Source organism: Podarcis bocagei (assembly GCF_964188305.1).
Source record: "Podarcis bocagei genome assembly, chromosome: 4".
Classification (NCBI taxonomy): domain Eukaryota; kingdom Metazoa; phylum Chordata; class Lepidosauria; order Squamata; family Lacertidae; genus Podarcis; species Podarcis bocagei.
This window is the reverse complement of record NC_138128.1, coordinates 16821906-16841115: the sequence shown is the minus strand read 5'-3', so window position 1 is coordinate 16841115 and position 19210 is coordinate 16821906. Positions and strand designations below refer to the sequence as shown.

Sequence of the window (19210 nt, the reverse complement as noted above, 5' to 3'; positions counted from 1 at the left end):
AAAAAAGAAGCCACATGTCTCGTCTAGCAAATGCCATAAATTTTTGCTGAAATGGGCATCCATTACCCTCATTTAGGCTGCAGTCTTTTTTTAAAAAAATAATTTGTATTAACCGGCCAATCAAATCAAATCAAATCAAATCACATCACATAAATTCCGAATTACAAAGCCGAATTTTAAATTTTGTTGAGGGGACCCATATTTCAAGATCCAAAGGGGGATTCTGATCATCTTCTTGCTACTGCGTTAATGTCCAAATCAGTCCAAAGTTCATAATTCTATCCAGTCTTATCTTGCTGTTTCCACATCACATCTTGTTCATATATTTTCTCTTTTTTCTTTATGATCTCTTCTGATAGTCTCCTTAAGCCGATAAACACCAATAATAATCCTGTGTGAATTTTCCGTTCTTCCAATCCTCAAATCGAGATGGTTTCCATATATCATCGCCTTCATAGATAACATCGCTCTTTCCATCTTTAATTACAGAACTGTCGTTCTTAAGTCCCTCTGAGGAGTTTCACCCACAATATAAAAACAGCTCTATTTCTCTATTTCTCCTCCCAGACTTAAGTCCTCTGACAGAACTTCCCAATATGGCGACGGCACTTTTAACTGCGTCATTCCAAAGCCCTTATACATTCCACGCTCTTCTCAAAACATGCTTTGGTTCGAAAGTTTATCTCCACACAGCCTTAAATCCACAGCTTAAGTCCTTAAAACGACATTTCTGACTTGTGGGGGAGGATTCTTGTTTAATCACATAAAGGAAAGAAAGGAAAGTCCCCCCCCTCCCCCATCAGTCCCTTTGCCATACCGAGTCTTGGTGTATCTTCTCATGATTTATACTTGTTCCTCTGACTCGTCTTGTTTTATCAGAGATCTCTTCTGTTAGCAGTCTTTACTCCCCCTCCTTCATTTAGGCTGTAGTCTTAACTCCAGTGACCTGGGAGCAAACCTCATTGAATTCAATGAGACTTCTTTCTGAGTAGACCTGGTTATAATTCTGTTTGTTGCCTCCACCTAAAAGATAATAAGTGTAGGAGGAGATGAGATGAGATCCAGGTTCTCACTTTATCCCTCTTAAACATAATGCTCTTTGCCTTAGATGTGGGCAACTCATAATAAATAAACTTTCAATGTCGATTTTTAACACACACTTCTTTTGAGATAGAATACCTTTTCTCCTTTAAAAAAATTTGATTTCTTTGTCTTCTATGCAAGGGCAAAGAGACTATGCAATCTCCTGCTCCATTTTCTCTAAAATCCATTTAGTTGTTCAAACTATTACGGTATTCTATCTTTTGGTTTGATAACATGGGTTTAAAGTCCAGTAAGAACAAATACCATTTTGGCATTACTTAGCACTTATATCTTGTTTCTCAACGTTCAAAGTGTTTCAGATACATTATCTTGCGATTATCCTTACAACAACCCTGTAAAGGTGATTGATTTGAACAAAGGGGAAAGCTTCAGAAGTAATCAGATTTATTTCAGCTTTGCTCTGAAAATGAAATTAGACCCAGGAAGCTTTGTTACTCATATTTTATGTCTACAGTATAGTTAATTGCTTTTGTATATGTGTCGGTATGCAGAGGGCTGCGGCTAACAGCTATAGAGCTTTCCTTTATCTAATAAGCTTAGCTGTTTGAAGATTGCAGCTTTACACATCCTGTAAAATACACATATTTTCTTTGCTGCAGTTGTGACACTCTGTATTTGCACAGGTGCAATGATGTTTATAGCTATGTGCCCTGAAGCAGTCTCCCACAGGCACTCTGTGCTGAGGGTCAGCAGCCTATGTGCCATGCTGATCCCAGGGGTGTTCTCAGTCCCAGCAGCACAACTGGTGGCTCCTATACACCAGCTAGCTACACGGGTGGTGCCTACAGGTTGGCAACAATGGTTTTCCTTGCTTTCGCATCCTCCTCCTGTCCAGGATCACAGCAACTTCCTGGCACGACCCACATACACCTCTGCTGTTCAGGCAATACTCGCCTCGCTTCCCTCTGTCACTGTTGCCTCTGCTGCTCTCCCTTTCCTGTACAACCTTCATGTCAAGCAAGCATCCACCCTGGTAAGTTACTCTCTTCTTATATAGCCCTTAGTTGATGGGGGCGGAGACTCACCACCTGAGTTTTGACTCCATTGGTTCCAGGTGTTGACTCTTAATTGGTTTCAGGTGGTGAGTCATGTGCTCTCAATCCTGCACTCCTTTGTACCAGCCATGACAGTTGTTCTGCCCTCCTAATCGTCCTCCTGGCTCTCGGGATAGCAAATAGTCATGTTCCTCCTGGCTCTCGGGATAGCAAATAGTCATGTTTCTTCAAGGTTCTAGTTCCCTCTGTGCTGGAAGGCTGTTTGATCTCTTCTTCCCTGTATTCCTGGTGTTCTGTGCTGTCTTCCTGCTCTTCCAATGGTCCCTCTTCCACCAGCTCCTATGATGTCCCACAGTGGTGTTGAGATCTCCTGAACTAAGTCCCAAGGACCTCCAGTAGCTGCTGGTGGCCTCCTCCAGTCTGTCCTTGACCTGGCGCCCCCACCACCCCACAACAAGTATTTAATTATTTGGGAGTCATCCACTTAAGTGTACAAGGGTGTTTGTTCTTGTATATACAGAGTCAGGTGGTGCATTCTTAACAATTGTTCACAAGGACTTACTAGGTGGCCTTAGGCATGAGTATTTCTCTTTCACATCTGCACTATGGGACTAATATTTAAGTCTTTTCTGCTTCAGAGCCATCTTTCTTTCGCATGCCTTCTGAGAAAATATGAATTGGTTTGAGTTATGCCATGCTTGGCATGCAGAGGGGCTTCCTGTTGTAGATGCAGACAAGGAGGCTTCCTGTTTCTCAAGTCAGGTAAAGTTTGAACCATTTCTCCTTTGAGAACTTGTTTACCAAATTTTGAAGTGACTTATGCAATACGCAATACCATTAAAAGCGGGTGGGGTTGGGGCTGTAAAACTATTAAGTCTCCAGAGCCTAAAATCCCCTAATTACAATGCTGCTCCAATATGGAGGACTCTCAGTAAGGAAGCTTGTGTTTGAGCCACACCTTGGATAATGCAATTGCTTGTAACAGCAAAGTATATCAGGCAAGTTCAATCTGTGCCTTGTGCAATTTCCTCTTTCTGTCTCTGAGAGTACCAAATGGGAAGACCTTTGCAAGAATATTCAAGCAGGCTGTAACTTTCACAACAACAGGCTTGGTGATTCAGCAATGGCATTTTTGCACAAGCTTTGGCTTGACTGATTGCTGTGGTTCCTACACGACATTCCATAGAGCAGAAATGAATTTGTTTCACCGGGTCAGTTTAGCTGCTGTCATGCCTAGCCCTGACCTGGTACCAAACACTGACACGTCAGAGGCCAAACTGGACACCCCACAGGTTTGAGTGCTGAGAATCCCCTTGAGGGGCCTTCCGACTGAAGAACCCATGAAGCTGTCAGAGGAAGTGTTGCATCCACCCTTCAATTCTGGAGAACGCTGGTGCCAAAAGGCCTGGGCCTGAAGAGCAATATCACAGCATGCATTGATAGGCTCAGAGTTCTTGCATGGCTCATGAGTAAGGAATCCCTGGAACTCCTTCACTACCAGTAACTGGAGTTAGGGTGTGGTCTAGGAAACCAGAGAGGTCTCTCTCTTCAGCTGCCTTGTTGCTGCCAACAGGACTGGTTCCTGGTACTTTGGCACCTTGTCCCCAATTCCCCCTCCTGGCTGTGTTGTACAGTCAAACCTCGATTGTTGAATGGCTCCATTTTTGAACATTTCAGCTCTCGAATGCTGAAAACCCAGAAGTGAGTGCTCCAGTTGTGTAATGCTTTTCGGAAACTGAACATCCGACGTGGCTTCCATTTGAGTGCATGAAGCTCTTGCAACCAGTCAGAAGCCATGCCTCAGTTGTCAAACATTTTAGAAGCCGGACAGGCTTCCGGAACATATTAATTAGACAACCGAGGTTTGACTGTACTTTGTTTGAGTATCAGTGGATTGTAAAAGTAATTACAGTGGTACCTTGGTTTAAGAACAGTCCTGTTCATGAATGATTCGGTTTACGAACTCCGCAAAACTGGAAGTAGTGTCCTGGTTTGCGAACTTTACCTTGGTCTAAGAACAGAATCTGAATGGTGGAAGGGCACCAGCGGTGGGAGGCCTCATTAGGGAAAGCGTGCCTTGGTTTAAGAACGGTTTCGGTTTAAGAACGGACTTCCGGAACGGATTAAGTTTGTAAACCGAGGTACCACTGTAATTATTTTGATCCTGCACTATTGACCTTGTACTGTTGTCTGACCTAGTCTCCACATCAGTTTGTATCATCCACACCATACCTTTAAAGCATTCTTATACCATGCTAACTTGCATGAAGAATCTTGTGAATTGTAGTTGCTAAGGATACTGGTAATTGTAGCTCTGCAAGGTCAGCATCCTTAACAAATTACAGTTTCCAGGATTCTTTCGGGGACCCTGTTGCTGTTAAACTGATTCCCTGTGCTTGACCTGGGCTTGTTGCGGTTACACTGCCCTTTGAACCCTGCCGGCCTGGATAAGTGTTCACATAATGCTGTTGGTATCAAAATGACAGCCCATATTTCCCGATTTAATCTGGAGCTGTCCTTTCCAGGGAGTAATTTCGTAAGTTGAAAGAACCTGTTGACCTAAAACCAGTTTGTGCTGGCTGAACAACCCATTTGCAATATTAAACCTTCATCTGGAAACAACTATTTTCTGAAGAAAAACTGCTTGGGGATGATCCCATTTTTAGCAGAGAAACAGCAGGTGGGAAGTGTTGCATTATAAGCCTTCCCCATCACTAATTTTCCTGCTGTGAATTGCTTCCCTCCCATGGTATTCCTAATGCAAGTGGACATGTACTTAGAACCATGCATCTCATGGGATGCATCAGCCTGGAACTGTACCCAGTTTTGCATCTACATACTATGAAAAGCTTCACTGGCTGAATTTCTGCTTAGCACATTTCAAAAAAGGTGGGGTTGAGGAATTCCACTGGGAATTCTAGTGGAGCATGAAAACAACCAGTCTCAGGGGAGCACCAAAAGTAAGGCAAAGAGAAGAAGCCTCATTAGAAATTACCGAGAAACTTCTGAACTCCCAAGACAGCAATCTGGAACTTCCATCAAAATGGATTCTCTGGGAGTGTTTGGCAGCAGATCCTACTGAGGAGGAGGCAACTCTCATTTCCCACAGTGTGGTACTAATGCAGCATCTTAAAATATTGCCACCTTGCCTAGGTAGCATAGCTGTTTTCTCAACTGCTGTATTCCACTTCTGCACTCCTTCTTCCAGAGAGCTGCTTTTCAGGAAATGAGCTCCACCTCCTGCTCTGCGTGCTTTTGTCCAACCTCCTTCTCCCCTACCTGGACTCTGCCCTTCTTTTTTCACTTGTAAACTGGCACTCATTACACAGACAAGCAGGAGCTTGTTCTCAGATGTTACCGGTACCTTGGTCACCTTCCCATCTGCTGCTTGCTCAAGTCCACATTCAAAGTTCTTCTGTATTAGGCTTTGAGACCATCTGGCTGGAAAACCCTGGAATGACCTGACTTGCTCCCACCTGAGGATGGTCGCTTCAGTCCCACCCAGCTGTGACAGTGAGTAGCAGAAGCAATTTTGGGAATAGTCCAGAACACTTGTCATTACCTGATCATGCCAAAAGTCATTTGGACTTTCAAAATATCATGAAATGGCATCCCCTGAATCTGTCAGGTATTATGTGGGTTGAGGTTTTTCATTTTGCTACTCTAAAGCTGATACCTGTTGTGGGTTCTGTTTCCTGTGGGCTGTTTTTGTAAGCTTGCCAGACTCATTACATCTCGGGAGCCTCTGACTTTTTAATGTCTCCACTTCTCATGTTCTCAGAAGTACACACTGTACATTTAAAGCACACACACCCAGAAAGAGTTTTCTGGGAACTGCACTTTAGCTCAACATAGCTATAATTCCCAGCATCCTTAACAAATTTAAGCTTCCAAGATTCTTTGGAGGAATGTGCTTTTAATGTATGGTGCATGTGCAGTAATATGTTGGGGAAGAGAATTAACAGAAAACTGGTTGTGCTGTCTAATTGCAATATTGTTGAGCTCTCCTGATAATTTTTTTTTAAGGATATGCTTCACGGTTTCCAAATTGTGAGGTTAGCAATTCTGCTGCCCTTGAAAGATTCAGGTCTACAACTTAAATCGCACAGGAGAGTTTTGTGAAGTCTAATAACATCAAGGCAAGAATTATATATGTATATTTATTATACTCACTCCACTTCTCCAAGAAGTAAGATGTTCCAGGGCTAGGGCATGACCTAGTTTTATTTACATTTTGAAGTAGATCGCTTGGAAGGAGCCTTATTGGCACTTCATAATATTCACATCCATTTACAAATCTGCAGATTCATCATAGGTGAAGGCACAGCTTAAATCAGGGGTAGGCAACCTAAGGCCCGGGGGCCGGATGCGGCCCAATCGCCTTCTCAATCCAGCCTGCAGACAGTCTGGGTATCAGCGTGTTTTTACATGAGTAGAATGTGTGCTTTTATTTAAAATGCATCTCTGGGTTATTTGTGGGGCATAGGAATTTGTTAATCCCCCCCCCAATATAGTCCGGCCCACCACATGGTCTGAGGGACGGTGGACCGGCCCTCGGCTGAAAAAGATTGCTGTCCCCTGGCTTACACATTTCAGCAGACAACCATGGCCAACTGCTTCTACACTGGACATAGCTGTCAAGTGTCCCTTATTTGAAGGGACAGTCCCTTATTCCAGCGCCATGTCCCGCTGCTGTCCCTTATTGATAGATGTCCCTTAAATGATGTCCCTTAAATTTCAAAGGAAGCAGCTCCTCTCCCTCCCTGCCTGCCGGCTAGGGAGGAGGGAGGCTGCAACTGTGTTGCTTGGCTGTGTTGCTCACCCAATAAGAAGTCTAAGAACGACTGGGGGGTGGAGCTTGCATGCCTTGTGTGTGGCTAGTTAATGCAAGCTGAGGGGAGTTTTGAATGCTGGACGCCATTTTGTTGCACGTGCTGCTGCAAACTTTGCAGTGCAAAGCCAGGCCGGGGAGCCATCTTAAGCTGAGGCTGCATAGGCCTTGTGGTGCATGTGATTCAGATTCTATTCAGTTGAACCTCTGGTTACAAAGTTGGTTGGACAGTGTTCTCGAAGCTACCAGCATGAGTTTGACCAGACTGCAGGAGGACAGGAAGACTGGAGTGCCTGGAACAGGTGAGGCTGCAGGTCCCTTATTTTGGCTGCTGGTCCCTTATTTTCATGGCTGCTGGTCCCTTATTTTCAAGTCTCTAAGTTGACAGCTATGCACTGGAGCTGTAAGATGCTGTAAGATGCTCACAGACACTGAATTCAGCTCTGTGTGTCTGTGCCTTTCTTAGTCTCTCTTAACTTCCAGCCTGCTTCCTTCACAAACTCCTAGGGTGTGCTCACATTACCCCACTTAGAGCACAGTGAACACCCCAGTGTGTTTCACAGTTCTTCCCCACCGCCAGCTGTTCAAATCAGCCCAACTTCCTCAAACTGTAGTATTTTGTAACAAAGTAAAGGATGCATATGCACTTTGGATAAATTTCCTGTGAACCCAGATTAAAAATTCAGCACTTAAAACACAGCGAATGCACAGTAAATGGATGTGTGAACACAGCCTTAGATGACATATTCCTTAGCTAAAAGTGGGGAGCATGTCCCTGTGCCAAAATAGCCCTCTCCTTCTAAAAGAGTCTCAGGGATGGGCAACCTGTGACCCTGCATTACAGAGTCTAGATGACCCCTGGGGTCCCTTCCATCTCTACAATTCTATGATCCCTAAACACTGGCCACACTGGCTGGGGCTGATGAAATCTGTAATCCAACAACATCTGGCAGTCCTCGGTTCCCTACGCCGCACTATTTGCAAGCCATTGTCAACAGTTTACCTGTAATTTCCCACAAAGAAGATACTTGGCAAATTTGCCAGGACTATTAAGACACTCTTCAGCTCCATTAACCTTCTGTTAGCCAACCCTTCAATTTTAGAAACTTACAGAACAATGGCTGTGACGCAGCAACATCTTGGCAAGGTACATAAAAATATAATTGTATATAAAGCACGCTCTTGTGGGTGCTACTGGGACATTTCCTTAATTTCTTTCTGGGTTATTTTGGACCATTCTGGTATGTGGTAACAGGAAATGTTAATGAACTGAAGTAGGTTTTGGCAGGAGATAAGGGGCAAAATTAAATAGGGCGGTGTTTATGTCAACTCTCTAAACTCTGATTTCAGCATGACAGGCTTCGTTTGTAGTTTGGTGTGCATGGTTAGATCAAGAGTGTAAATCTATGGTAAGGTTTATCAAGCTGGGCAGAAATATGACTCCAGAAATCTGATAATCTAATAATAAAGAAACACACTGGTTTAATTTATAAACATAAAGAAGAGTTATCACAAATGGTATGTGTGTATGCGGTTGCTCTTTGAGAACATGCCAACACCATTGATAAGCTCCACTTGCTAACTAGGGTTGCCATATGTCCTCTCTTTCCAGGACATGTCCTCTTTTTCATGGGTAGCGATCCATAGTTAAAAATAGAAGTCGGCATACTATGAATCAGCAGCCTTTTGCTGGTTGAAAGAATGGCTACTTCTTGAAAACACAGACATTTTAGACTTAGAAGGTTTTAACAATGTATTTGGATGGCATGCATATTTATGGTATGATAAGGTCAAAGCACATAAAGCATTCAAAAACCATATTGTTAGGAAAGCATTGTTTAATGTCTGGGTAAGATATAAAGACTTATTGGAAAATAAAACCCCAAGGTGGTTGTCACCAATGGAAGCAAAAGCTCAGAAAAGGCTCAATATGGAGGCCAAATGGCCGACATATTGGGAAATTTTGGAACAAGAAGGAGACAAATTGAAATTGTAGAGTTTCGAAAAATTAAAAAACAAAGTGAGAGATTGGCTTCATTATTATCAGATAATGGAGGCATATAATTTGGACAAGAAAATCGGCTTCCATGTGGAAAAGTCAAAATTAGAAACAGAACTGTTAGAACCCAAAACTAAGAATCTGCCAAGAATGTATAACTTGCTGTTGAAATAGAATACTCAGGATGAAACGGTGAAATCTGCTATGATTAAATGGGCACAAGATGTTAGACATAATATTATGTTTGCTGACTGGGAACAGTTATGGACCATAGGTATGAAGTTTACGGCATGCAATGCCTTAAGAGAGAATATTATGTAAATGATATACAGGTGGTACATGACCCCAGTCAAGCTTGCAAAAATCTATCATTTGCCCGATAACAAATGTTGGAAATGTAAAGAAACGGAAGGTACATTCTTTCACCTTTGGTAGATGTGCCCAAAGATTAAGGCTTTCTGGGAAATGATATATAATGAACTGAAAAAGGTATTTAAATATACCTTCCTGAAGAAACCAGAGGCCTTTCTTCTGGGCATTGTCGGCCAATTGGTGCCAAAGAAGGACAGAACTTTTTTTATGTATGCTACAACAGCAGCAAGAATACTCATTGCAAAGTATTGGAAGACACAAGATTTACCCACTCTGGAAGAATGGCAGATGAAGGTGATCGACTACATGGAATTGGCAGAAATGACTGGCAGAATCCGAGACCAGGGAGAAGAGTTGGTGAAAGAAGACTGGAAGATATTTAAAGACTATTTACAGAAATATTGTAAAATTAATGAATGTTAGAAGGATGTTGGATAAAAAACTAAGGGGTTTCCAGCTGTAATGCTTTAGGAGATACGAAAAAAAAAAGGTTTATAAATGGGTAAAAGCTTAATGGTAAGGATTTGCTGAACTAACAAATTGAAGTGGAATACAAAGAAGGGAGGTATAAGGAGGTCTGGGGAAATAAGCGTAAGGAAGATATGGTATGGAAAATTATTTGTTTTTTAACTGTTTTTATGTTGTATTTTGTTTCTCTTTATTTTTTTCCCCCATTGTTATATTTTTAAAAAAACTTTAATAAATATCTTTTTTTGGGGGGGGAAATAGAAGTCGGCAAATGTGTCCTCTTTTTTGCTCCTCAAAATACGGCAACAGTAGAATGCTAATTTGTCAAAACTGCAGACTTTCCATACTAACCTCTAGAGATTTATGGCTTTCTAAGATGTGGGGAACAGCATATACCGTCAATATTACTTCTCTAATCAAGTAAGAGAAGGCAGATTGAGAGATAAGTTTGAAGAAAAACTGAATTTGCTTAACATTGATTGGAATGATAAATTGCCAATCGTACCTGGAGAGATGTTGGAGGCTGAACTCAAGACCACCTTCTATGTGCAGAACAGATGCTCTACCACTCAGCTATGACCTTGCCCCATGATTTAGACCAAAGCTCTGCCAACTGTACTCTGAGACAACTTTGCAAAATTGTGGCTCTCCTTGTGCCATCTGTTCTTCTCCCTCACCTGTGCTTTAAAACAAGTACAAAGATCAAGCACAGAAAAATCTCTCTTCCTATCAGGGCCAGAATATCATTTGCTTTTGTCATATGTCCTGCTACATTTTTCTTAGGCATATAGCATACAGTGACAAAAGAAAGCCAAAGAATAAACAACCCTTGGAAATTGTGGCTTGGGTTACCTCTGTAGCAGGGTGTGTCAAGCTGGAAAATGATTGTTGCTTAGTGTAAATTATGTTCTTAGTGGAGGGTGGGGAAATTACTTTTTCTCAGCTACGCAAGTCCAACATAGCTTTTTATTGTTGTGTGTTGCCATGAAGGTAATGAGAATATGGAAGGGTGTGTGCAGCCAAACCACATGTATACTAAAGAAGCTTTTGAGCTTCTTTCCCATGGTGGATGTGCAACTGAAAGCATGCCTGAAAGACAGAAATGCATTTTTATTAGGGGTTTTTTAAAACTGGCTATGCAAGAAGGTAGATTTACAATTACAGCTTGCAGTTTGCAAAATGCACAACATTTGTGAATAGGTGGTGTTCTATACAAAGCACATTTTTAGTCTTTCATCCACTTTCCCCTCCTCCCAGTAAAGAAGTTCACATTTCGGAATGGCCTTTTTTCACAGTTTAAGCTCTCTTCCCTGTGTGACGGAACTGTTTTGATGGTCACCATTCACAGTTCTAACCCAATTCCTCCTATTCCTCCTTTTTGAATGAATGAATGAATGAATGAATGAATGAATGAATGTGACGGGCATCTGTTCAACACCTTTTCCATTGCCTTTCCTCCCTTTTGAAATAAAACTGACAAGGTCCATGAGAAAGCCCACTAATTTCATTTGCATGTTTTTCTTATACATATACACCAGTGGCAATACACATAGTAATAGCTCAGTTGTGTGTGTGTGTGCTTTTAATGCAAACCCTGAGGAGGCATGGGTGAAATTGGCAAGGCTTTCCCCAAACTTGTAAGTTTCAACAGACGGGGGATAATTACCAACTAGGTCAGGATGGGATTGCATAGGAATCTAGCTGTAGGCCAGGAATAGCCAACTTGGTACACTCCTGATGTTGTTGGACTACAATTCCCAGCATCCTTGACCATTGCCCACTTTGGCAATACCTGTTACAAGGCAATCTAGGGTTCCTCACTTGGGGGGGGGGGGATGTCTACAGTTCAAGTGTCTCTGAAAATGTTCTATCATGCCCACTGGCTTCACATTTCAGCAGGTGGGCATGGAAGTAGAATGAAATAGAATCATTTAGAAGGCTGTGATTCTACATACATACATACGTACGTACGTACGTACGTACGTACGTACGTACTTACGTTGCTGTTCAGGTGGGTACAATTAAGAAATTAAGTGCTGGGAAATGTAAAAAGATACCTTAGACCATGCTGAGGCCCTCGTCACCAGACCTGGTCAGCCAAGGCTGCTAAAGCTACTCTTTTGGCTCATAAGGAATTATTTTAGAGCTCTAGATTAGTGAAAAAACACCTCTGACAGGGGAAAAGGCATTAAGGGTTACAATATATTGCTGTTCATTTGTTTCAAGCTTGTAAATTCCTACTTGCCTAATCGCCTACAGTGGGTAATAACCAATTTAACCACTAAAGGAGGTTTGCAATGAAATTTTGGAGGGGGGAAAAGCGCCAGAGTCGTGGAAAGAAGCATATATTACACTTATACCGAAAACTGAGTCTGAAAAGACACAACTTAAGAACTACCGACCCATATCCCTGTTAAATGTGGATTACAAAATATTTGCCGACATTTTGGCTAAAAGGCTAAAAAAAGTACTAGGGGAAGAGATACATAAGGACCAAGCTGGCTTTCTCCCAGGCAGACACCTGTCTGACAACACGAGGAATATAATTAACATTTTGGAGAAGTTGCAAGAGGATATCAACACCAAAGCAGTTTTAATTTTTTGTGGACGCTGAGAAAGCCTTTGATAATATTTCTTGGAGTTTTATGAAGAAAAATCTTCAGGGGATGGGGGTCGATCAAGGGTTTGAAAATGGTATAAGTGCAATTTATTCAGAACAAAAGGCTAAATTAATAGTTAATAATGTGGTGACAGAGGAATTTAAGATAGAGAAAGGGATACGACAAGGCTGTCCGATTTCCCCATTACTTTTTATTTCGGTCCTGGAGGTTCTGTTAAATATGATTAGAAGGGACCATCTGATTAAGGGTATAAAGGTCGGAGCTAAACAATATAAATTGAAAGCTTTTGCAGATGATTTAGTATTGACATTACAGGAGCCAGAACCTAGTACTAAAAGAGTATTAGAACTGATCCAAGAATTTGGTCATGTGGCAGGATTTAAGTTGAATAAGTTAAAAACTAAAGTCCTTGTGAAAAATTTAACAACGAATGAGAAAGAGAGGTTTCAGAATGAGACAGGCTTAACAGTGGTTAAGAAGGTGAAATACTTGGGGATTAATATGACAGCCAAAAATGGGAACTTATTTAAAGACAATTATAAAAAATGCTGGGCGGATGTTAAAAAGGATTTAGAAATATGGTCAAATCTGAAGCTTTCCTTGTTGGGTCGAATTGCTGCTATAAAGATGAATGTACTGCCAAGAATGTTGTTTTTATTTCAATCACTACAAATTTTGGACAAAATGGACTGTTTCAAGAAGTGGCAGAGAGACATTTCTAGATTTGTCTGACAGGGCAAGAAGCCTAGAATAAAATTTAAAATATTAACTGATACAAAGGACAGAGGTGGATTTGCCCTGCCAGACCTTAAACTTTACTATGAGTCAGCAGCATTTTGCTGGCTGAAAGAATGGCTGCTTCTTGAGAACACAGACATTTTGGATCTAGAAGGTTTTAACAATGTTTTTGGGTGGCATACATACTTGTGGTATGACAAGGTTAAAGCACATAAAGCATTTAAAAATCATATCGCCAGGAAAGCATTGTTTAATGTCTGGACAAGATACAAAGACTTGCTTGAAAACAAAACTCCAAGGTGGTTGTCACCGATGGAGGCAAAGGCCCAGAAAAAGCTCAATATGGAGGCCAAGTGGCCGAAATATTGGGAAATTTTGGAGCAGGAAGGAGATAAACTGAAATTGCAGAGTTTTGAGAAACTAAAAGATAAAGTGCGAGACTGGCTTTACTATTATCAAATAAGAGAGGTCTATAATTTAGACAAAAAAATTGGCTTCCAGGTGGAAAAATCAAAGTAGGAAACAGAACTGTTAGATCCTAAAACAAAGATGCTTTCAAGAATGTATAACTTGCTGTTAAAATGGAACACTCAAGACGAGACGGTTAAATTGGCTATGATTAAATGGGCACAGGATGTTGGACATAACATTATGTTTGCTGATTGGGAACAGTTGTGGACCACAGGTATAAAATTTACGGCATGTAATGCCCTAAGAGAGAATATTATGAAAATGATTTATAGGTGGTACGTGACACCAGTCAAGCTTGCAAAAATCTATCATTTGCCCGATAATAAATGTTGGAAATGTAAAGAAACTGAAGGTACATTCTTTCACCTTTGGTGGACGTGCCCAAGGATTAAGGCTTTCTGGGAAATGATCTATAATGAAATGAAAAAGGTATTTAAATACACTTTCTTGAAGAAACCAGAGGCCTTTCTTCTAGGCATTGTCGGCCAATTGGTGTCAAAGAAGGATAGAACTTTTTTCATGTATGCTACAACAGCAGCAAGAATACTTATTGCAAAGTATTGGAAGACACAAGATTTACCCACTCTGGAAGAATGGCAGATGAAGATGATGGACTATATGGAACTGGCAGAAATGACTGGCAGAATCCGAGACCAGGGAGAAGAAATGGTGGAAGAAGACTGGAAGAAATTTAAAGATTAGCTACAGAAATACTGTAAAATTAATGAATGTTAAAATGATGTTGGACTGAAAATAAGTGGTTTTGGTATCAAGGCTAATAAGAATATGTAAATATAGATAGTTATTTGAATGAAAATATATAGTTATAATAGGTTAAGATTATAGAGTAAAGATAAATGAAAGAGGGTAAGGATTTGCTGAAAGGATTTTGTAAACGGGAATACAAAAGGGGAGGTGTGAGGAGGTCAAGGAAATAAGCAAATGAACTTAAGATATTGAAAAATGGATTATTTCTTTTTAAGATATTGTTCTTTCTTTTTTCTCTCTTTTTTAATTTTTTCAACTATCGTTTTTTTAGGGTTTTTTTGGTAATTTTCTTGTTAGCTGTTGCCCTTTTTTCTTTTTTCTATGTTTTGTGTAAAATCTTAATAAATATTTTATTTTTTAAAAAAATACAGTGGGTAATAACCATTGGGCAACCAGATAGGGGAGCTTCTATATATTTGGAATAACTGCTGATTTTTTAAAAAATCTGTCTTTCTCCCCCTGCATTTTTATTCACTGTTCCTTCAAGGAGCTCAGGATGGCATACGTACTCCCCCTTACTTTATCCTCACAATAACTATGTGAGGCAGATTAAGCTGAGAGTGAATGGAGGAGTCAGAGTCATGCAGTGAGCTCATATTCCAGCAGGAATGTGAACCCGTGGTCTCCCTCATTTAGGTACCTACACTTCAGTCACGAAATCACAACACTTCTTCCTCCCCCCCCCCATTTTTTTAAAGGGTACCAATGTATGTGTGAGAGAGTTGGGTAGTAAAATTTATCGTGCACTACTTTTGGAAACATGTGCGAGGTCACTTATTTCTTTTCTCCTCCCCTTTTGCCTTTTTTGTGCATGTGCATATAAATACATGTGAATATAAATATTTGCCTGTGCTCATTGGATTTTTATGGTGTAAGACTTCTGAGAAAACCTGTGGAGGTGGAGATAGGGGGCATGCCTATTATGTATGGCTTACAGTAATATGGTGCTGTTGCTAAGATCTCCGTTCCAAAGAGCAGTGTGGATGAGAGTAAAGGTTTATTGAGTCAGTCGCTGATGAAAAGGTGTTTTTTAGCTACTTTACTAGGTAGTGTGCACACCTATAAAGGCATAAAGATAAGGGGCCCTATATCTTCAGCACACAGCAGTTCCAGGAACAAGCTGTTTTCATTTGACACACACAGCTTCAAAGACTAGTTGAATGGAAGGTAAACGGAATTATCTCTTCCTTACCAGAATAGGAAGTGAGTAGGGCCCCTGCCTTCTATAAGGGAGTGAGCATCAAACAAAAGGGTGCCTCTACACATTTCTTCTCCCACAGCCCATCCACATGGAATTCATTCCTGTAACATCCACTTGGGGCCACCTCTTGCCCCTGGGGCCCCTTCAAATCCCTATAACGGAGGTGAGGAACCTTTAACCCTCCAGATGTTGAACTACAGCTCCTATCACCCCCAGCAAGTTTAGCCAGTGGTCAGGGATGACGGCAGTTGTAGTTCAGCAGCATGATAGAAAGCATGGTAGAAGTTTCTAAGATTGTGCACGGCATGGAGGAAATGGATAGAGAAAAGTTTTTCTCCCTCTCTCATGACACTAGGACTTGTGGACATCCAGTGATGCTGAATGTGGGAAGATTCAGGGCAGACAGAAGCGAGTGCTTAATCACATAGCATAGTTAAAATAAGGAACTCACTCCCACAGGAGACAGTGATGGCCACCAGCTTGGATGGCTTTAAAGGAGGATAAGACAAATTATTGCAGGGCAAGGCTATCAACAGCTACCAGCCATGATGACTATGCTCTACCACCTTCATTGTTAGAGCACTGTAATCATGCTGAAACGCAAGCTTAAGAGGGACAGAGAAAGTGCAAACCACAAGGAAAGTTTTAAGAACGTGCAAGGGTATGACTTTTATAACAAGATTATAAACAGGAAAAAGCTGAGCTAGCTGAGTTGTGGAAACATCTGTATTTGTGGTTAAGCTGGGGTAAAACTGTAGCACTGGGTGTCTTGCATGCATAACTTATATTACTATAAAAACTCTGTAAACAGAGATCTGGATTCGGCCTCTGAATGCCTTACTGATCGCTTGCTGAAACCTTTCCTGCTCGGCAAGAAATATAACTTTTCTTGGGTGTGATTCATCATCATTGTTATTGAGTAAAGGACTCAATTGTGCAACATCAGTGCTTAATTTAAATGAACTCATGGGCAGAAAACTATTGTTACATGTTCTCCACTGGGCTGTCAACTCCCTAAAATCCAAACTCTTGTACCTGGTCAGGGCCTAGGATAGAGCCTGTTCAGAAGGCAGTAGGAGAGCTAAAGGTGGAGCTCAATGGGGCCACAGCCCATAGAAAACATACTAATCTAAGACAGGCTTCACCAACCTGGTGCCCTCTAGTTCTTATTGGAGCGTTCTGAAGGAGCGTCTCCTTCCCCTTTGTTCAGCCCAGACACTGAGGTCCAGCTATGAGGGCCTTCTGGCGGTTCCCTCACTGTGAGGTTACAGGGAGCTAGGCAGAGGGCCTTCTCAGTAATGGCACCCCTTTGTGGAACGCGCTCCCATCAGATGTCAAGGAAATAAATAAATATCTGAAGTCAACCCTGTATTGGGAAATTTTTAATGTCTAATCCATTCTTAAGGAAATCAGCCCTGAGTGCTCACTGGAAGGACATATCCTGAAGCTGAGGCTCCAATACTTTGGCCACCTCACAAGAAAAGAAGATTCCCTGGAAAAGACCCTGATGTTGGGAAAGATTGAGGGCACAAGGAGAAGGGGACGACAGAGGACGAGATGGTTGGACAGTGTTTTCAAAGCTACCAACATGAGTTTGACCAAACTGCAGGAGGCAGTGAAAGACAGGAGTGCCTGGCGTGCTCTGGTCCATGGGGTCATGAAGAGTCGGACATGACTAAATGACTAAACAACAACGTTTTACAATTTTTTAATGCCCAGAGTGGCTGGGGAAACCCAGCTGGATGGGTGGGGTATAAATAATAAAGTTATTATTTTTATTATCATAACTCCTAACGGCCCCAGACAACACTTTAAGAAAGAATAAAACCCTCAACAGAAAAAAAATCCACAACAGCACGATGAGGACTAAGCATGTTTAGTGGGCACAAAATCCTGGCTGTTAAGGGGGAAGATGGTAGGAGTGGAGGGGAAATGGAATGGAGTATTTTGCAAGAGGTGGTGGCTGGAATTATGAACAGAAGCAGTCTCCACAGCACAACATTTTGTTGCTTTTCCCACTTGTATGAATATATGATGAACAAATATAACATTTAGAAGAGAGGAGGTTGTAAAAAAATTTTTTTGCCCACTTTACAGATGAGAGACATTGAGGCAGGGAGGCAGTAGTCTGAAAGGCAATCGGTAAGTAACTTCATAGAAGAAAATGCAAACCCCATGCAAAGCAGATCACACAAGAAAGTGAGCCTGCTTAGCCCAAGATTATACATTAAGCCATTGTTTCACTGTGCACAACATCTCCCTCCCCAACACACCAGTCTCTCTCTGCATTTTTATGCCCCCGACTCTGGCTGATCTCCACTACTAGGTGGTTCCTTCTTGGGTGTATTAGGTCATGTTACTGGTAGCAAGCTGGGGCTGGAAGACTGAAACACCCTCCTCTCCTGCAACAGTCTCCTTGGCTGCAGGGATCATAGCACATGTGATGACACTTGCTCAGAACCCTCCCAAAGGCCTTCCTATTCCATGGGAAGCATGAATGTGCAATGCACATTAGAAAGGCACTGCAGGATCAGCCCAAAAGCTGTTGTGTGTGTGTGTGTGTGTGTGTGTGTGTGTGTGTGTGTGTGGTGAGAAGCTGGAGTGGGGGGCGGGGGCGGGGAGAATGGCCTCCTTTATAAAAAAAATTCCTGACCTTGCAACCTGTTCCAAACTTAAAGAACTAGCTAAGCTGTTTAAAAATAAGGTTGTAACTTTTTGTGTTTTTTTAAAGATGAGAACTTTTTAAAACAAATTGTTTGAAATGCTATAATTAGCACCAACCACATTGCCACAAATTAGTGAGCAGGCTTTCCGGTTTTCCAGAACTCTGCATCAAAGTGGATGTTAAACAAAGCTGGAAGGGAGGGAGAGAAAGCAAGAAAACCCCTTCAGCCATCTAGGAAAATCATTAAACTAATAAATGAGAGGGAGAGGTGGGAATGAGCAAGCTTTTCTGCATAGCATTGGGGTTGGGCTAGATGACCCCCAGGATCCCTTCCGACTCTATGCATGTATCATCAGCCCTGCATGTAGAACCCTGATTTCCCAGGGCTGCACACAATGCAGGGCCAACCTCATGAATAGAAGTTGACTCCCTGTGGCACACAATTGCCCTCCACCTGCCAAAGGGCAGTAGGAATGGGGTGGACTACGGCACCTCATTTCAATGCCCGCTGCCTCACATGTTAACCACTTTCCTCAACACTTGCAGAGGACAAGTTAGTCTAAAAACTGAGTGTTGCGAGTTGATAGCAAACCTAATTTCTATAAAGATGTAAGGTTGCACCAAGAAAACTGCTCTCTATGTCTTTGAAAAATGTGAAGGTCCCTACCACTAAAGTGCATATTTTCAGAAAAGCCCTGGGGATGATGTGCCATAAATGAGGAAGAGAAAGTGTAGCCAGTTTGGGGGAGGGGCACACAGCTTCCCCTATTCTTGTTGCTTTTAAAGGAGCTTGGTATGCAGGAATTAGCCGATGAAAGCTTTTCACAGCAGGGAGATAAGTATTATGACCACTAATTGATGCAAATCAAATGGGACTAGTTCAAAAGCTGGCAACTCTAGAAACAAGTGTGTATTTATTTTGCTTCTCGAAAATAGTGTCTTGGTGAAATTTGGTGACCACGAGATTTGTTTCCAGT

The 19210-nt window shown here is 41.7% G+C and overlaps 1 protein-coding gene across 2 annotated transcripts in view; it reads left to right on the top strand.

The window, feature by feature from the left end:
- Positions 1 to 5401: 5401 nt before the first annotated feature.
- GPR160 (G protein-coupled receptor 160) overlaps positions 5402 to 19210 on the top strand; it is a 35448-nt gene continuing 21639 nt past the window's right edge. The window contains exon 1 of one of the 2 annotated variants that reach the window (XM_081190595.1): positions 5402 to 5612. The gene's annotated coding sequence lies outside the window, so the exon portion shown is untranslated. Of the gene's footprint in view, positions 5613 to 7000; positions 7233 to 19210 lie in introns of those variants that run through there. The other variant, XM_081190596.1, reaches the window with a different exon arrangement.